Genomic DNA, 18118 nt, shown 5'->3' on the forward strand with positions numbered 1-18118 from the left:
TGCGATATTGCCATGGGATCGGTCTAATTCCTGGATCTTTGAGTGAGTAAAAAACGCGGATTTGGATTAGTATTGCTATCTTTTTTGTTGACTATTCTTCGTGGGAGTATTCCCCAAATCATACTAAATAATTAAAGCACTATGGCACGCTACAGTGACGACAATGACTCTGACGTGGACCTTCGTCAGGGAATGGGTGTTTGCGTACTGCTGAGCTCCCGAGTGAAGAGTGGTCAAGGTGGAAATATTATTTTTTTGTGAATAAATGTGCATAAGTGGAAGTTTCTCCCCTTTCTGGTACTTTTATACACGTATCCTAGCTACCACATGTTACAATGTACAAGACCTGGATCACACAAGGTGTGCTCTTTGGCCTGTACTGTAAAGCACACGACAGCTCTGGATGCTAACAATCTACATAATTATACTGGGAAAATGTTTGAAAATGCAATATGCTTACCTTGAATATCTGCTATTACCGGAGTTCCCGAACCCCAACAGCATGCACTCTCGCTCCCAACCAGACTGTCTGCATCACCAGTTTTGCCCAACTTTTGTCTTATCAGGTATTTGCTGCACGCATTTTTCCCTGAAGCTCGTCTTGTGAACGACCGACAGTGCTGTCCTGCTGTTCACTTTTCAGATCTGGTTCAAATAAGAAGGGTAGAACTGACGACATGCTGGGAAAGCTAACGAGTGACAAGCTGGAATTTCGGCATTCGGGGCCAGTGACGTCACGCACTGCGACGTAACAAGAATGGCGACCTATCACTTAAAATAATTTTACAAACTTTATTAAATCAAAAACATTAAGAGGGGTTTTAATATCGAATTATTATTAGTCATACTAACATTTATGTTTTAAGAATTACTTGTCTTAAAAATAGAGGATCCCTTTAAGAAAAAAAGGGTGTTCGGGTTAATTTAAAAAAAAAAAAAAAATCTGTGATGGGCTGAGGGCGCGAAGTAGCGACGCATCACTGTAAACCATTTTCTTGCTATACCTTGACTATATTCAGTAGTGTTGCACCGATACCATTTTTTTTGACCCGATACCGATACAGATACCTGACTGTGCGGTATCAGTCGATACCGATACCATTCCGATACCACTCTGTTTGAAAATAAAAAACAAACATATATATATATGAATATGAGTATATATATACATATACATATATGAATATGAATATATATATATATATATATATATATATATATATATATATATATATATATATATATATATATACATATATATATATATATATACATATATATATATATTAAGGGTGTAACGGTACACAAAAATCTCGGTTCGGTACGTACCTCGGTTTTGAGGTCACGGTTCGGTACATTTTCGGTACAGTAAGAAAACAAAATGCAAAATATTAATGTGCTAGTTGTTTATTACACTTTTGTGCTTTCAACAATAGGAACATTAGCCTATAAAAAGCTAGAATTCTGCTAAAAAATAGAAAATACAATATTCTGAAATGTAGATATTTTGAAAAATAAATAAATAAATAAATAACATTGGCTAAGACTTTTTTTTTTTTTAAATATCTGATGTGCAAAATTGAACAGTTGCAACACTGATCAGTTTCAAATTTCTCATATTAACTTTATGACTGTTTCTTCCATGTCTACATTTAACCGTTACCCACGCTGCTCACTGCACTTCTGAGTGGTGCGACGGCCCTGGCCGTTTAATTGTCATCTTTTTTGAGACTGTCGGTCAGCTGATCGTCGCATCCGCCAGCTGACTGCTTCCCCTCCCAACGTGACGTACTCTGATTGACGCCGGCCGGGCAGATGACGCAGCCGCTGCTGATGGGCCACCTGAGGAAGGGTGCCAACTTCAGAAACTAGCCGCTGTCTGTCATGTATCCATTGTGCAGCCCTTTGTTTACATTTGCGGCAATAACGACACTTGCTTTACGGCAGCTAAACCGATACAAGGTAGTACTATTAGGCCGTTGTTTGCGCTCGCATCCTTGCGTGTGTGTTGTATTGTGCTTGAGTCTTGTTAACCAACTAAGGCAGCATGAACAAAAGTCATCTGACCGCTCGTCATTTTACAGTCAACACTCAGAGTTCGCATTTGACAGCATACGTGCCGTGTACCTCCTTGCCAGCTGTTTGCTAGCTATTCATTCACCTGTGCATTTGATTGCTATTTTGTTACACTCCCGCTTTTTCAGTGAGGTATTTTGTGTTCATTCGTTATTGGATCGTTTTTGTTCACCACTGTAAATAAGAGCACCGCAGCATTAGAGGTAAACTGCCGTTTTCGTTCAACCCGTTTTTTTTAGTGTAGAAGCCAGGGTAGTGGCTGTCTTTTTTTTAATTTCCTTTTTACGACCAGGGTTTACTTAGCGGGTGGGGGTTAAGTGTAGTCTCATTTTGTTTGTTGTTTTGGCCTGCGCTTACGCTGAAGCCAGCTCCTTCCGCATTTTGTATATTTTGTTTATTGCGAGTTCGACTTATGTGAATAAATTTGTGTCCACTTGCAACTTGTGTGTGTGGCTCGTTTTATGTTACGCACTTAGCGAGCCGTCCGTGGGGCGTAATTAACGGTGGGCTTATGGGATGCATGAGCGGGCATTCTGCGCTTGCGTTAAATGCGTCAAATATTTTAACGTGATTAATTCAAAAAATTAATTACCGCCCTTTAACGCGCTAAATTTGACAGCACTTTACATTACGTCAGAAACTCGTTCGGTACGCCTCCGTTCCGAACCGAGGACAAGGGATGCAACGATACAGTTAAGTCACGGTTCGGTACGATTTTCGATACAATTAAATACATTGAATGCTCTGAAACAGAAAATATAACTGTTATTATTATTATTTTTTTTTTTTGCTAACAAACAAAAATAACAGTGCCATCATATAAACAAGCATTTTAGTGCATAATATTTATGTGCTTACTTCTTACTGATCTGAAGAAATTTTGTATATACTGTAACTGCTGAGAACAATCTTTACTGTTTGTAAAGTGGGGCACACTGTTGATTGCTGCAGCTCTCTTAGCAGCTATGTTTACCATATAAGCAAAACATCCTATTTGTGGTCCGAGTCCATCTGTAACATGTACTGAATTAACAGTATTTGCAGCATTATCTATAGTCACTGGTATGGATTGATTTGGCCTGCTTAACTTCCATTCAGTCATGGCGGTTTCTAATTCATCAATGTAGTATAGACCCCAATCACATGACGTCACAACTCCGCCCCCATGACTGGTTCCGCCATATTGTCCGTCAGCTCGTAATGTTTACATATTACCACTACGTACATTCCTCCTATTACTGCGTGTTTTTCTGCTTGTCTAAGGAGTCAAACGAACCCAAAAACCTTCCTGACAATCGTTAACATTGTTTGATCTGACTGATGAATGGTGAAGGCATGTGTGGTAGTTGGTTGCAGTAACAGAGAAGATAAACAGTCATTTTAGAAGTTGCTGTGTGCCCGTTGTTCAAAGGGCAAATCTCTAAAGCAGCACAGTTTGTTTATCTCGGTCCATGATGCGTTTGTGTCGACAGGGTCAGACAGCGGCGAAAACATCAATATGATGCCAACACAAGACATCATCAGACGGAGACTACGAAGCTCGTCGCCACGGTCGCGCAGCAAGAAGGTGAGCGCAACAACAGGTGTTGTGCCGAAAAATAGCCGCCCTGCGTGAAATGTCCCCCCTGATGGGAGCGCCCACACGGAAACGACTTTCATGTACCGTGAATATGTTTCATTTTACTCTGCTTGAACTAATAAATGTCATGCTTGTGTGATTGTCATTGGGATATGGTCGTGAAAACCTGTAGACTAATACATTTCTGTTCAAAGATGGTTATGTGCCCCAGTCCACGATTTGTTACTAAAATACAGTACTAATATTTTGTGTAATTTAATTATTTAAGACTGATCTTACAGTCGTAAATCCATTACTGTAATGCGTCCATGAAAACATTTGATGTTTTCACGTCAATAAAGCGTTATAAATAAGCACTCCCGTCAGGGTGGACATTTCACGCGGGGCAGCTATTTTTCGGCACACACCGGCCCGTTGTCGATCAAGTTTCATTTTACAATCGTGACAACGGTGACGCTCAGCTGACCAAATGTCGGTTTATATTCGGACCGGTGCCGATTTTGGGTACCCGACTCCTCATCGTGACATAAACTGGAGTATGATTGGAAATGTTGTGGTCTCAGGACGAGCTCAGACGCACGGGACGGGACCGGACGGGAGGAAACATCGGTTTGGGCATCAAATATGGATCTGGCGACTGGATCGACCGAAGCTTTTCCAAATAACAGCTTTTATGCAACTCATCCAATGAGTTTACAGTGTCTAAAAGCACTGGGGCTTCCATAATTTGCAAGTGAATCCACCTTTAGAAACTATGATCAATGACAATACGGACACTCAAATTACGGACAATATGGCGGCACAATACAGCGATCACGTGATTGTGTGACGTATGTGATTGGGGTCTATAGTGAGTATAGACCCTACTCAGATGACGTCACAACCACGCTTCCACGCCATATTGTCAGTCAGCTTGTCGGGTTTAAGCATTACCGCTACGTAAATTCCTCCTATTATGGCGTGTTTTTCTGCTCATTAACATTAATAATCAAAATGGTGAAGGCGTGCGTGGCGGTTGGTTGCAGTAACAGAGAAGATAGACAGACTTGAAGTTCTACCGTATTCCGAGAGACCTGGAGAGGAGAGCGAGATGGACTGCTGCAATTCGACGAGAAAACTGGGCACCAAACAATCACCACAGATTATGTAGTAGTCATTTTATATATGGTAAGATGCTTTTAATATATATTTAGAGGGTTTTGGGCTGACAACCACAATTAAGATCATTGCGAGGCTAATCGCCGACAACATACAGTTTCAAATTCAAGATGCTTATTTCTTCCACCATTATTATTTTTTGAATAATATTTAGCTGGTACCAAGTGAAAGAAGTTAAACAGGTGTGTCCAAACCTTTTGCATAGGGGGCCAGATTTGGTGTGGTAAAAATGCGGGGGGCTACCTTGGCTGATTTACATAGAACAATATGTATTTAAACAAATTTTAGCAAGCCCTTCTGTGTGTCACATTTGCTTTATAATTTTTTTAATTCATAATTTCAACAATCTCGTCTTTGTGGCGTTCTCTTTCGACACTCGGGCTCTTGCGAAATACTGCTGCTGTGAAATTAAACTAGCTTCAAGTTGCTATAATTTCTCGCTGCGTATCTTCCCTGTAATGTTGTCGTACATGTCAGCGTGTCTTGTTTGGTAATATTGCGCCACATCGAACTCTTTGAAAACAGCGACTGTCTCTTTGCAAATGAGGCAGACACAGTTGTTGCGTGTTTTATTGAAGAAATAATCCAATATCCACCTATCCTTGAAGCGTCGGCCATCGCAGTCAACTTTTTTTTTTATTGATTGTTGCCATTTTAGAAAATTGGAAGTAAAGGGTCACACGGGGTAATGTTGCTTAGAGTGCTGCTCTTAAAGTTTTTCAAACTTTTGTGAGAATAGGCTGATTTTGTGTGGACAAGATAGTTGTAGATATCAGGGTAGCAGATGTCAGGCAGAGAGGGCGAAGACAGCGGGTCGAAAAATATCGATTTAGGCATCAAATATGGATCTGGCGAATGGATAGACTGAAGCTTTACCACATAACGCCTTTTATGCAACGCATCCAATGAGTTTACAGCGTCTGAAAGCACCGGGGCTTCCATGAATTGCACTATAAATTGCACGACATCGTGAACAAGACCCCAAGATACTTGAACTCCACCACTTGAGTAAAGACCTCATCCCTAAGGGCATTCTATCTTTTCCCGACTGAGGACCATAGTCACGGATTTATAGGTGCTGATTCTCATGTAGATATGTGCTGAGAAAAAAAATACCATTGTTTAACAAAAAAAATCATCATAAGCAGTTACTCCCAATGTTACTCATTACTTGAGTATGTTTTTTGTTGAACACTTTTTTACTTGTGCTTGAGTACATTTTTTGTATGACTACTTTTACTCGATGAATATTATTTTGAAGTAATGCTACTCTTACTTGAGTAAATTTTTTGGCTACTCAACCCACCTCTGATAGTTGGCCTCACCTCGACCACCATCTCGCTTCCTCAAGCAGGTTTTGGGCATGCGAGCTTCTCTGTCACTGAATTAAATGGAAGATCTTAGTGTTCCCAGCTTTGTCCTTAATGTTCTTTTATTCTGCCAAGTGAAATGTCATTCAAATAGCAACTTGAGGACGATGGTTTTCGTGTTTCTACTGAGATAAGGTAAAATCAAAGCTGATATCGCTAGATAGATACATGGTAAAAACATAGAACATGGACAGCACAAAAACACGGGGGGTAAAAGGACATAAGATATTGAAGGTTTACAGTGGTCATTATAAAATTTGACTGCAAAAGGAATAAACACTTTCTTAGAATGCTATGTCTTGGAGCACAAGGCAAAAAGACGATCCAATCTTTTGCTTTTTTGGGCAACCAGAATCCCATAGAGATGGTGCCTGATGTTACCTATGATGGCCTGCACCTTTGTCCCCAGACACTTTTTCACCACTGATCTGGCTCCATTGACCACCTTGTCAAGCTTGTGACAATTTATATTGGGGATGTGATTGCCCTAGTAAACAGCAATATAAAAAATGACAGCAACAACAGAATGATAAAATATGGCCAACATTTGATTAGAGACACCAAAGGACTTCAGCCTCCTCAGAAAAAGAGCCTTTTGATAGATCCACTCAGTCCAGTTTGTTATCCAGGTGAACACCCATCCAGATATTTGTATGTGTGCACCTGCTCAATGTCCTGTCCATGTATGTTGATTGGCTGCAAGGTGTCCTGGTTCTTGTTTCATTCATGTTTATTTCTTTGGTCTTCTTGGGGTTCAAAAGAAGTGCATTTGACTTGTGTATAGAATTGTTTCCCCAAAGATGACAATTAGACACCTACATAAAATGCCATTTTCAGTCCAAAATGGCACAATACACTAACGGTAGGTCAGTCAGTCAGTGACTGACCCAATATCCACAGTTGATATTTTACTGAGTTTCCAATAATAGACAACAATTCCGCAGTCCAATATGGTAAAAAAGGTAAAATAGTGCATCAGTTTGTCCTTTACCTTAGTGCATTAAAGAATATCACGCAGAGATATCACTACTGCCTTGTAACTGTTGCAAGGTAACCATGGAAACTGGATGACATAAATAGGCTAACTATGGCAAGGAGAAGTATTCTCTGGAGTGGACAAAATTGAGGTCATCATATCTTGTCTGCCAGTCTATAAATTGCACTGTGTCAAAGTCACATCAATCATGACATTGCATGGAACTGCTGGTTGGTTTTCAATACGCAATTACTTTGCTAGCGAAAATATAACTACAGTCGATCCTTAGATTCTGCCTGTCAGTTTGCTTGCAACCTTGTATATATAGTCATGTGGATGAGTGAGAAAAATAAGAGCAAAAAGTAAAGCTGAAACGAATATGAACGGTTACTACAAAAATAAAAGCAGAGAAGCTAACATGAAAAGAGAAGACTAAAGATTTAAAGAATGATGAGACATGTACTGGCGGAAATGGGCTTGCTTTGATGAAAAAAAAAATTGCATACTTTTTTGCCCCTTAGTTGTGGGAATGGGCTTCCGTATATCACTTTTGTTAATTTTTTGCGATCTGCTTTTGATCGCAGGCAAAAAGAATTCTGATGATAGATTCCATTACAAAACGGAAGGCAGACTTCATTTTCATGCACTAAACCAGTGAATGTCAATTTAATACACTCAGCTAGTGAGAACAGCAGGCACAGGGGTGTACCGATAATTTTAGAGATTGTTAGCATCCAGAGTTGCCGTGTGCTTTTGATATTATATAAAAATAATATCATATACAGCACAGGTGTCAAATCGATTCCAGAAAGGGCCAAGTGGGTGCTGGATTTTGTTCCAACTGATTCCGTGAAGAGAGTTTAACCAATGAACTTCCTGCTGAAACAAGCAGCACCTGACAAAGTTTAACCGATTACACATGTAAAAGATCTGATTGGTGAAAAGGTGTCCTCTTCATTGGTTGAAAGTAAACCTTGGCCCTTGGTTTGACACCTGTGATATACAGTGAAACACAGAAATATGATTATTTTTTCAGATGGCTGATGGATCACAGCACACGAAAACTTTGACGCTATTTGCCTCAACTGAGACGTCTAATGGGCTCCACGTCCCTGACAGAGAGAGTGCCACCTTATCCGATCGGAAACGAGTCACCAACCATCATATTTTTGTCACTTAAAAGTGCTGTCCAGATTGATGATCATCTTGCCGGTGTTCTCAGATTTTGCGCCCTTATCAGATGGTGCTCCCGAAGCTTTGGTTGAGGTGAAAAAACACTCATTTACATTCAGTTGGACTGTCATTATCCGACAGTTGCCAAATAAACAAGTTACATCATAAACATACATATGGAACATGAATACAGTGTAAATAAATGCTTAACACGGATAAGCGAGATGGAAAAAGAAAAAATGAATGTGTTGAATTTAGTTTGATTGCTGGCTATTCGTATCATTTTCTGCCCAACAGATCATAATGACGTCTTATTTTGCACATTGAGATATAAGAGGACTGTTGTGTACTTTATTTGTACTTAAAGCATGTTCGCTGCATACAGGTAGCACTCAAGACCACACTGTTTAGTAACATTATTTAACACCACAAGGACCATGTTATTTTTTTCCAACATCGATTTTATGTGTATGATTTTATCGATCTATTAGCTGCAATCAGTAACTCAAGTTCTTATATGAAAACCAATAAATCTGTTATGGTGCGTGAATGCGGAAGTAAGGTTGGACCCCAAAGCAGACAACAATAACAGAGGGATTGCGTAAAAGGGTTTATTGAACACGCACAAAAAACACGCGATCGCAGAAATAGAATAGAATAGAATAGAATAGAATAGAATAGAATAGAATAGAATAGAATAGAATAGAATAGAATAGAATAGCCCTTTATTGTCAATATACGGTTGTACAATGAAATTGTAGAGCATCTCCCTTTACAGTGCAGGACAAGTAAAAAATCTCGAAAGTGGCTTGCAGGAATAATGTACAAAATCTAAATCAATATAAGATATGTATGAGGTAGTCCTTTGTTCAGGCAGTGCAAATAATTTAAGTGAATTAACAGCAGTTGACAGTGAAAGCATTGCATATTTGACAAGTAAAAATTTTGAAAGTGGCTTGCAAGAATAAAAGTATGAAATCTAAATAGTATAAAATATGTAGCGGTAGTCCTATGTTCAAGCAGTGCAATAATTGAAGTGAAGTAGCAGCAGTTGACAGTGTCATATCTGTATGCCTTCTCAGTTGTTTTTTCTTTCCAGCATCTGATTCAGCTGGATGGGCGGGGCCGTGGCCGCACACCTGTGGCGCATTAGGAGCGCTCATTATTTAAGGACTCCTGTCACCGTCTGCGAGTGTCGGACTATTGCATATGCTTGTTCCTGCCTTGCTTACCGCTGTGTGCTCATCGTCATCCTCGGTGCCTTCCGACGTTCTTCGGTCGTGTTCTGGTTTGATCTTATTTACTTTTGTGCTCTTCTGGATTTTGTAGTTAGGATTTTGTACTCTGTTATATTCACGCCATCTTGGGTGCTCTTTTAGTTATACTTGTTATATCCGCGTTTTCTAGCGTGCTCCCTAAGTTGTACTTGTTATATCCGCGTTTTCTAGCGTGCTCCCTAAGTTGTACTTGTTATATCCGCGTTTTCTAGCGTGCTCCCTAAGTTGTACTTGTTACATTCGCGTTTTCTAGCGTGCTCCCTTTGTTATACTAATTAAACACAAACATTTGCTCTATTGATCTCCTGGTCTGTGTTTTTGGATCCACATTAACGGCTTGCCGTCATAACAGACAGTGAAGGCATTGAATATTGCAGATTAATATCGCACTTAAATAAGTATTGCACATAGAATATGTGTGAATAGAAGTTAAGCTACAGCAGTTGACAGAGAGGCATTGAATATTGCACTTAGTAAGTATTGCACATAGTGTATTGCATGTAAATGAATACTGGACATTGGTGATGTGGTGTTACATATGGCTGTTCAGGGTGGACATGGCTTTAGCAAAGAAACTGTTCCTCAGTCTGTTTGTTCTTGGTTTTAAACCCCTACAGTATAGCGTCTCCCAGAGGGGAGCAGTTCAAACAGCTGGGAACCAGGATGTGAGCTGTCCTTGAGGATGTTGAGAGCTCTGCTGAGGCATCGAAAAGAGTAGATGTCCATCAGGGAGGGTAGAAGACAGCCAATGATCCACTGTGCCATCTTGACTGTCCTCTGAAGCTTCTCGCTATCTGCAGCAGTGCAGCTCCCGTACCAGGTGGAAATGCAGTATGTTAGAAGGCTCTCAATGAATGAATGGTAGAAGGCAAGCAGCAGCTTCCTATCCAGCTTGTTCTTCCCGAGGACTGGCAGGATGTGCAGACGCTGCTGAGCTTTCTTTATGATGGCTGTTATGTTTGCTGTCCATGAGAGGTTATCTGAGATCTGGACTCCGAGGAACCTGAAGGTGTGGACCCTCTCCACACACTCGCCGTTGATGTACAGGGGCGGCGGGGCGGTACTGTTCCTCCTGAAGTCCATGATGACATCTTTGATTTTGGTGGTGTTCAGGGCCAGGTTGTTGTCTGAGCACCAGGCTGAGAGTTTGTGGACTTCCTGTCTCATCTTCATGTGAGATTTGTCCAACCACTATGGTGTCATCAGCAAACTTGACGATGGTGTTGCTCCTGTGGATTGGACTGCAGTCGTAGGTGTAGAGGCAGTACAGGAGGGGGCTAGGTATGCAGCCCTGTGGTGAGCCGGTGCTTAGTGTGCGGGTGGAAGAATGGTGGGGGCAGACAAAAAAGTGTCCGTGACAACAGTTCAGGATAAATTTAAAAAAACAAAAAAAAACAAGGGGAAACCACGGTGAGAGGCAAAGTGCTGCAAAAGCATGGTGAAAACAAATAATGCACTCAAATATACCTTCAAGGGTGGCAGACAAACAAATAAACCAAGGCAAGGATGCAACTAGCAACGAAGGGCTCCAGAATACAAATTGTCAAATTGCAGCAAGTAAATATCTCGGCAACCTGCTCAGGATCGGTATAAATAAATTTCTGATGAGCTGAAATTGGATGCAGACACTACATCGGGAACTCACCCCACAGCTCTGTAAAAGAACAATCTGACCAGCAGCAGAATGTGACAAAATCATGTCAGTCGTCATACTAACCTCCCTAGTATCGAGGACAGCTATTCTCCCAGTATCCCCCAGCCTAACATCACCTCCAGCAGCACTGCACACGTAAAACAAGTACTAAATATTACAGATTTTTATATCATAGGCAATATTATATGTGTTTCCAATAACATATTTAGTACAAGAGAACAAATGTTCTCACATCATACTCCACGAGGGAGCTCCAGCAAGGGGCGGTGAGACGGGCGGCTGGGTAGAATTTCCATGCAGCGGTCCCACTGCCCCAAGCCGAGCTCTCCTATTTTAATGCATCCACTGCACTACCCTCCCCACACAATCCCATCACGGTGCTGGGTAATGGCTGTCAGTCGAGGACCTGGTGGTGCGTCCCCTCTTCCCATCCTTGAAGGCCAGTTGATGAAGGCATGGGTGGCCCTGGGTCTCTGGGGGGGTGACGATGGACCCTTTGCTGGGCTGCGGGAGGAGGGATGGGCTGCCCTGGCTCTTCCCCACCCCTCCCGAATTGGCTGGGGAAGGGCCGTGGCCCTGAGGTGGCTCCCACGCGGCATCTCTACTCGTCTGCGGGACTATCACGTTAGATGGGATTCACGCATGACAAGGTGAAATTAGACACACTCAAGTAGGAAACCTCGGTTTCAGGATTAGCGATGAGACAGCATAGAATAGGATGCCAACATACTCACAATCGCAAGGGATTCACACAAATACTGAGTTCTAGACCACATGGCTGATTTACCCCTCCGAATCACTTATCTCTCAGACCCCACCCCCCTTTCCTTGGTTATCAGGCTCCCCACATGGTGTCAACCGGAAATACAACTAACGCGCACATTTGTTGCCAGAGGCGACGGTTGTATATAGGCCCTTTTGTACTGTTTATTGTGCGTTTTCAATTGTGGTTGAATACTCGGGGCGGGTTTACGTGATTGTTTTGGATGATGTGCGGATGCTAACTGATACATGCTAATCGTTTGTTATTGCTGTATTAGCAGCTACTACTCAAATTTGAATTGCAGTTATTTTTTTTATTTATTTATTTTTTTAACCTGTCCTGTTCAGCTGTTTGACACGGAGAATGGAAGTCTAAGTGCCCAGATATTCTGAACAGTTTTAATGTTTCACATTGAGAGTCTGACATACTCCCTTTGTGATTCAACATTCAACATACCTCATTTATTATGACAAAACAGCAAACAGGAAGGGGTTATGGGGGAACAGAATGAAAGAAACACAAGAGAAGAAAGAGAAGAAACACAAACAACAACAAGAAATACATTGAACGCCTAACTACACTAACGACTAATATGTTGGTGCTATCGTCAGCTAAATGCATTTCCGGTTGACACCATGTGGGGGGCCTGTTGACCAGGGAAAGAGGGGGAAGAAGATGGGGGAGTCTATAAGCTAAGTGATAGAAAGGGGTAGAGTGTACACAAATCATCTCTGTGATCTCGAACCCAGTAATTGTGTGAATCCCTTGTGAGTGTAAGCCCGTTGGCGACCGACCCTACGCCGCCCCATCGCCAATCCCAGCACCGGGACCCCCCGCCCGAGCGCGTCCAATAACATCCAACCGCACGCGAGCCCCACCGGGCACGCAGCAGCCACGCAGACTAGCGGAGAAGCCACGCGGGCGCCGACACAGGGCCATGGCCCCCACCCAGCCAGCCCAAGGATGGAGGGCGGGCCCGGGGGGGGGGGGGTCAGCGCAGTCCGTCCTTCACACCCGCGTGCCCATCTACCGGCCCTCGGGGATGGCAAGAGGGGACGCACCACCAACCCCACGCCCGTCCCCAACCCCGTCCGCCCACCTGGGCCACGAGCCACCACCGCAGCCCCCCGGCCGACAAGGCACGCCACGGGGCCCCCAGCGGCCCACCAAGCCCAGGGCAGGGCAGGGTCCCCCGCCGTAGCAGGCAACATCTAGCCGATACACCGCCGCCCAGCCAGCGATCCGCGGCAGAGCACAGGGCGGATACCCAGTTAGAGAAGAGAGGGGAAGGCGGAGGCAGGAGAACGCCAGGGAGCCGCCATGGGGCGACGCAAGACTGGAGCCCCGACCTCCCCCCACTCCCGCGGCCAGCAGCCCAGGCAGAGAGGAGGCCACGCCTCGGGAGCCATGACATAGAAAAAAAGTGTGGGACCCACCTACCACCCTATTATTGTGGCTGCCAGGTTCCCGGCTGGCAGCAATAACCCAGCACCGTAATGGGATTGTGAGGGGAGGGTAATGCAATGTATGCATTAAAATAGGAGATCTTGGCTTGGGGCAGTGGGACCGCCGTCCCACCGCCCTTTGCCAGAGCTCTCCTGTGGAGTATGTTGTGTGTGGTGCGTTAAAAAAAGGTGCAGGGATGGTAGGGCCTGCCGTGAGGAGGTAACCGTAAGGCCCCCCACCCCCCCCCCCACCAGGTCCCAACCATCCCACAACCTTGGTGTGTAATGCATTAAAAACAGGGGGGAGCCAGGCCAGGACTGTATGGCCCCGTCCCATCTCTCCCCGGAGAAATGAATGAGTATGTAAGTGCCAGGGTGAAAGATATTTACAGTGCTGAAGTGAGGAGTGCGTGAGTTAAGAAGCAGGCTCCCGCGGGCGTGGCCCCGTCCACTGCAACTGGCCACAGGGCTGGAAAAGCGCCAGGGCCCCGATCAACCCCCGCCCCAGACCATCCACGGCGCACCTGCAACCGCCCACGCCTTCCCCCGCCGCCCGAGCACCCACCCCACACCCCGAGCAGGCGCTACACCAAACGCCGGAGACCAGGGGATGTCCACCTCACCAGCAAGTAACAGCAAGCCCCACCCAGGGCCCCACGAGGCCCCGCCGACGACCCCACCGGCAGGAGGGCAGCGGCAGCCGCCACGGCCCAGGGAGGCGGACAGAGCCGGAGACAGACTAAGGGGACGGAGACGCAACCCCCCCACCCCCCAGCCCACCCCCGGGCCAGGAGGGATGCGCGGTATGACACCTGGGGGCACCTCCCCGTTATCCGGTACAAGGAGACGCAGCTCTGGCCGGGCAGTCCCGGGAGGGAACTATGGACGCCGTCCACCCCACCCCGGCCGGCCGGGGAAGGATTGAATTCGGTTATTGAAGATGAGACTGATTTAATTTTATTTTATTTTATTTTAATTCTGCAAGTGATGATGTCATGAGCAGCTGAATAAAGTCGGCAAACCACAAGGACCTCTCACATCGTCATTTCGGGGCTTAGCTAACTGTTTAGCTAGGACTAAACAACATCTTGGTGAGGACAGTGCAATGACGTATAATACATGTTTTTGGATAGTTTTTTTTTTTTTTTTTTTTTTTTTTTTTAATAATAAGGTGTTTTGAGGTATTTAAAGGGTTAATTCTGATTGACGCGGAAATCCGGGTTACATCGCAAGCGCAGGAACGGAACTCGTTTGTAAACCGGGACTAACTATATAACTGAAGTCATTACAATTTGACAATTGGACAATTTGAACATTCTGAAAAGTTCTTAGTGTTACTGTATGTCCTACCGTCGCTATGCAATCCTACGGCCTTGGCAAAAACAGTTGTATCTATAGATATTGTCCTGAGGCGCTGCTGGTGATCCATCGGGTATGGCAGCAAGCAGGAGGGGGTGGTGTCAGGCTTGTCCGACGGCACCTGGACAGTAGTTTCATTTCCCGTGTCACTTACACACACGTTAGTGTGGGACTACTTGCTACTAGACACATTCTAGTATATAAAGCTGTATATAAAGCTGTTGGTGTCAGAATCAGTGAATGTCAACTCATTGAAGGTCAGAGACGGGTAGAGTAGCCAAACATTTTACTCAAGTAAGAGGAGCGTTACTTCAAAATAAGGTAACTCAAGTAACAGTAGTCATCCAAAAAATTTACTCAAGTACAAGTAAAAAAAGTATTCGGTCAAAAGAATACTCAAGTGTTGAAACAGTACTTACAATGTCAGATTTTTTTTTTTACAATGGCATTTTTTATTTCTCAGCACAACATCTATATAAAGTGTTATTATCACACTTTACTATGTCCTATTACGTGACCATATTAGGGCAAAGAAATACACAAAAACTATTGAATTCCGACTAGAAAAATCTACAGAAATGAAACATCACCTGTCCAAAGAGCACGAGTGCCCTCTAGTGGAAAAAACATACTTCCTATAAAGAAATTAAACCAATCATAGCACCGGTTTTCCATAGTCCATCTGTGCCAAATAAAAATTGGGAGAGAGGTTGAAATCCAACTGCAAGTTTGTGTGTGGTCATGTGACTGTATTGTTTTGTCTGAAAGGAGTTGTGTGATTGTTGTTGTGACGTCTCATTGGTGAAACTGGTAGAACCGCTGTGGGCATCTCTGGGAACAATCTAATAGGTAGGATAAAGAGGAAAAATCTAGTAAATCTAGTGTACCCTACAGTAGCGGAGTAAGAGTAGCGTTTCTTTACAAATCTACTAAAGTAAAAGTAAAAAGTATCAGGATGTAAAACTCCTCTTAGTAGTACGTTTTGTGACGGAGTAAATGTAACAGGTTACTACCAGTGTTGTTAATAATGGTGTTAGAGTAGAACAGCGTTATTTGTTTCAGTAGTGAGTAATCTAATTATTTAGTTTTCCCGTTTTTGGAATGCCTTTCCCGTTACTGAGAATGTGAAGGGGTGCGTTACTACAATTTGGTTGAATGAAGAGCAAGTTGTCTGATTTTGTCACACATCAGCTGTCTGAAGGGAGCAGAGCGGGAAGGGGGAGGAGGGATAGGGGGTGGTGACGCCATTGCAAACGCGATGATGATTGGCTAAGTGGGCGAAACATCCCCTACTCACGCATGCAGTGAAAAACGCAACGAGACAGCGATAATGGCGATGGGCCAGGGAATTTCAAAGGTAGCGTTTTTACACAAATGTATGTTTTGAGGTATTTATTATTGCACTACAATTGTTTTAAAATATTTAATATTGTTACATTGGAATATGTAAGGATTTTTTTTTTTGATGCCGCGCGCTACCCACACTAGCGTTACGAACAACTGTTCGATCACGATCGACATATTGGGCACCCCTGCTGTATTTATTTGATCCAATTAAATACCAAATGTTCTAAAATAATGTTTATAGTGTTTTTATTCTTTAATCAGCTTCATAATGATATTGACGGGACATATTCCCCAGACACTGAGCCATGCCTTCAAGTAGGGGGCCGTCCCACACTCCAGTCGGTGGAAGTCGGTCACAGTTATTCTATTCTATTACATATTATTATTATGCAGCTACCACACATTACAAGATTGCTTGCACACGCTTCTTCCCTGGTTACACTCTGATCTGGTCTATCTCCCCTCTTCTTGTCCTTCCTATCATTACAAGGTATCCCCTCGGTAAGAGACAACACTTATTTCTTTATCTCTGTCCCACAAAAACATTATCTGTCTTACTGCTTTCTCGGACTGAAAACACAATATACATGACCACAATGGAGGTACACAAAACTCCCTTGTGGCACATTAAAACTGTTTTGGCCTTTAAAGACATTAAGATTTACCATAAACGACGCCTAAACAGCTGAACAGAACAGTTGGTTGAGGTTTACCCATGTTGACAATTACAGGCCTCTATAATCTTTTCAAGTAGGAGAACTTGCACAATTGGTGGTTGACTAAATACTTATTTGCCCCACTGTACATTATAACATTGTCTTTGGAAGACTTTAGGCTAAACCATGTAGTTTTTCTTTCTAATGTGGCTCGAATATACCTACCTAATAAATGCGAAATACTGATGTGATCTTAACCACAAACCGCAGTTTATTAAAATACTTTAAAACACAAAATAGGAGATCCATTAAAAAAACAAAAATAGCTCCTCAAAATAAGGCTGAACGATACTGGGGAAAAAAACTTTTGGGGGGTTTGCGATATAGATTTTAAAACTAGAAGAATTTTCACCTGATATCTTGTTTGGGAAGACTTTCGAATGACCACACTGTACCGGTAGTCCACGGGTTATGACGTACTTGACTTACGTGATTTCGACTTTAAAACACCGGAGTCTTGTCCACCATTTTGTCTCTAGTCGTTTTTTGTTTTTTTTAGTTGCGTAAACCACACCCTATTGTACTTCATAATATTGCTGTTTTGTGATGCATGCTTTTTTTTTTGGTGCAAGAAACAGAGCAAGTTGTCCTTCCTCAGGCAAGGGAGCATGTATACACTAAGAACGCATTTGCGCACACGAAGAAGAGTGCGACGCACACACGAGGAAGAGTGCGTTTGTTCCCATGAAGAAGTTGCAAAACTTAGTGAGAGAGAGGGGGGAAAGATTACGGCTTAGCTCGCTGTCTAGCTAGGATTTGGCTCACACGTCTTGGCGAAGACACTACAATGATGTTGATGATGCCCAATGATGTACATGTTTTTGGATAGTCATTTTGAGATTTAGGGTACTTAAAGGCCATCGTAGGAACGAAACTCGTTCGTTACCTGGCGACTACCTGTATTCATATACCTTTTAATCCAGGTTAAGGGGGTTCATCTGCGAATGATGAAGATTGCTGTCTAGAAATGGGATCCGGGGGGCCATGTTTTTGAGCACTTGCTACTTTTATGAAGCAAAAGTTTACGTGTTAAAAAAAAAAACATTAAAACAATCGCATGTCCTGTGACAGGACTATTGCGAATGTGCACATCGCAATGCCAATATTCAAACGATATGTTGTGAGGGCTTACCTCAAAACTTTGAAATTGTTTTTACATTGACATATAAGGCAGAAGCTGACTTTACTAAGATTTAAATTAAAACGTACATTAGAACCCAGATTC

This window comes from Corythoichthys intestinalis, chromosome 19 (assembly GCF_030265065.1).
Source record: "Corythoichthys intestinalis isolate RoL2023-P3 chromosome 19, ASM3026506v1, whole genome shotgun sequence".
NCBI classification, from domain to species: Eukaryota; Metazoa; Chordata; class Actinopteri; order Syngnathiformes; family Syngnathidae; genus Corythoichthys; species Corythoichthys intestinalis.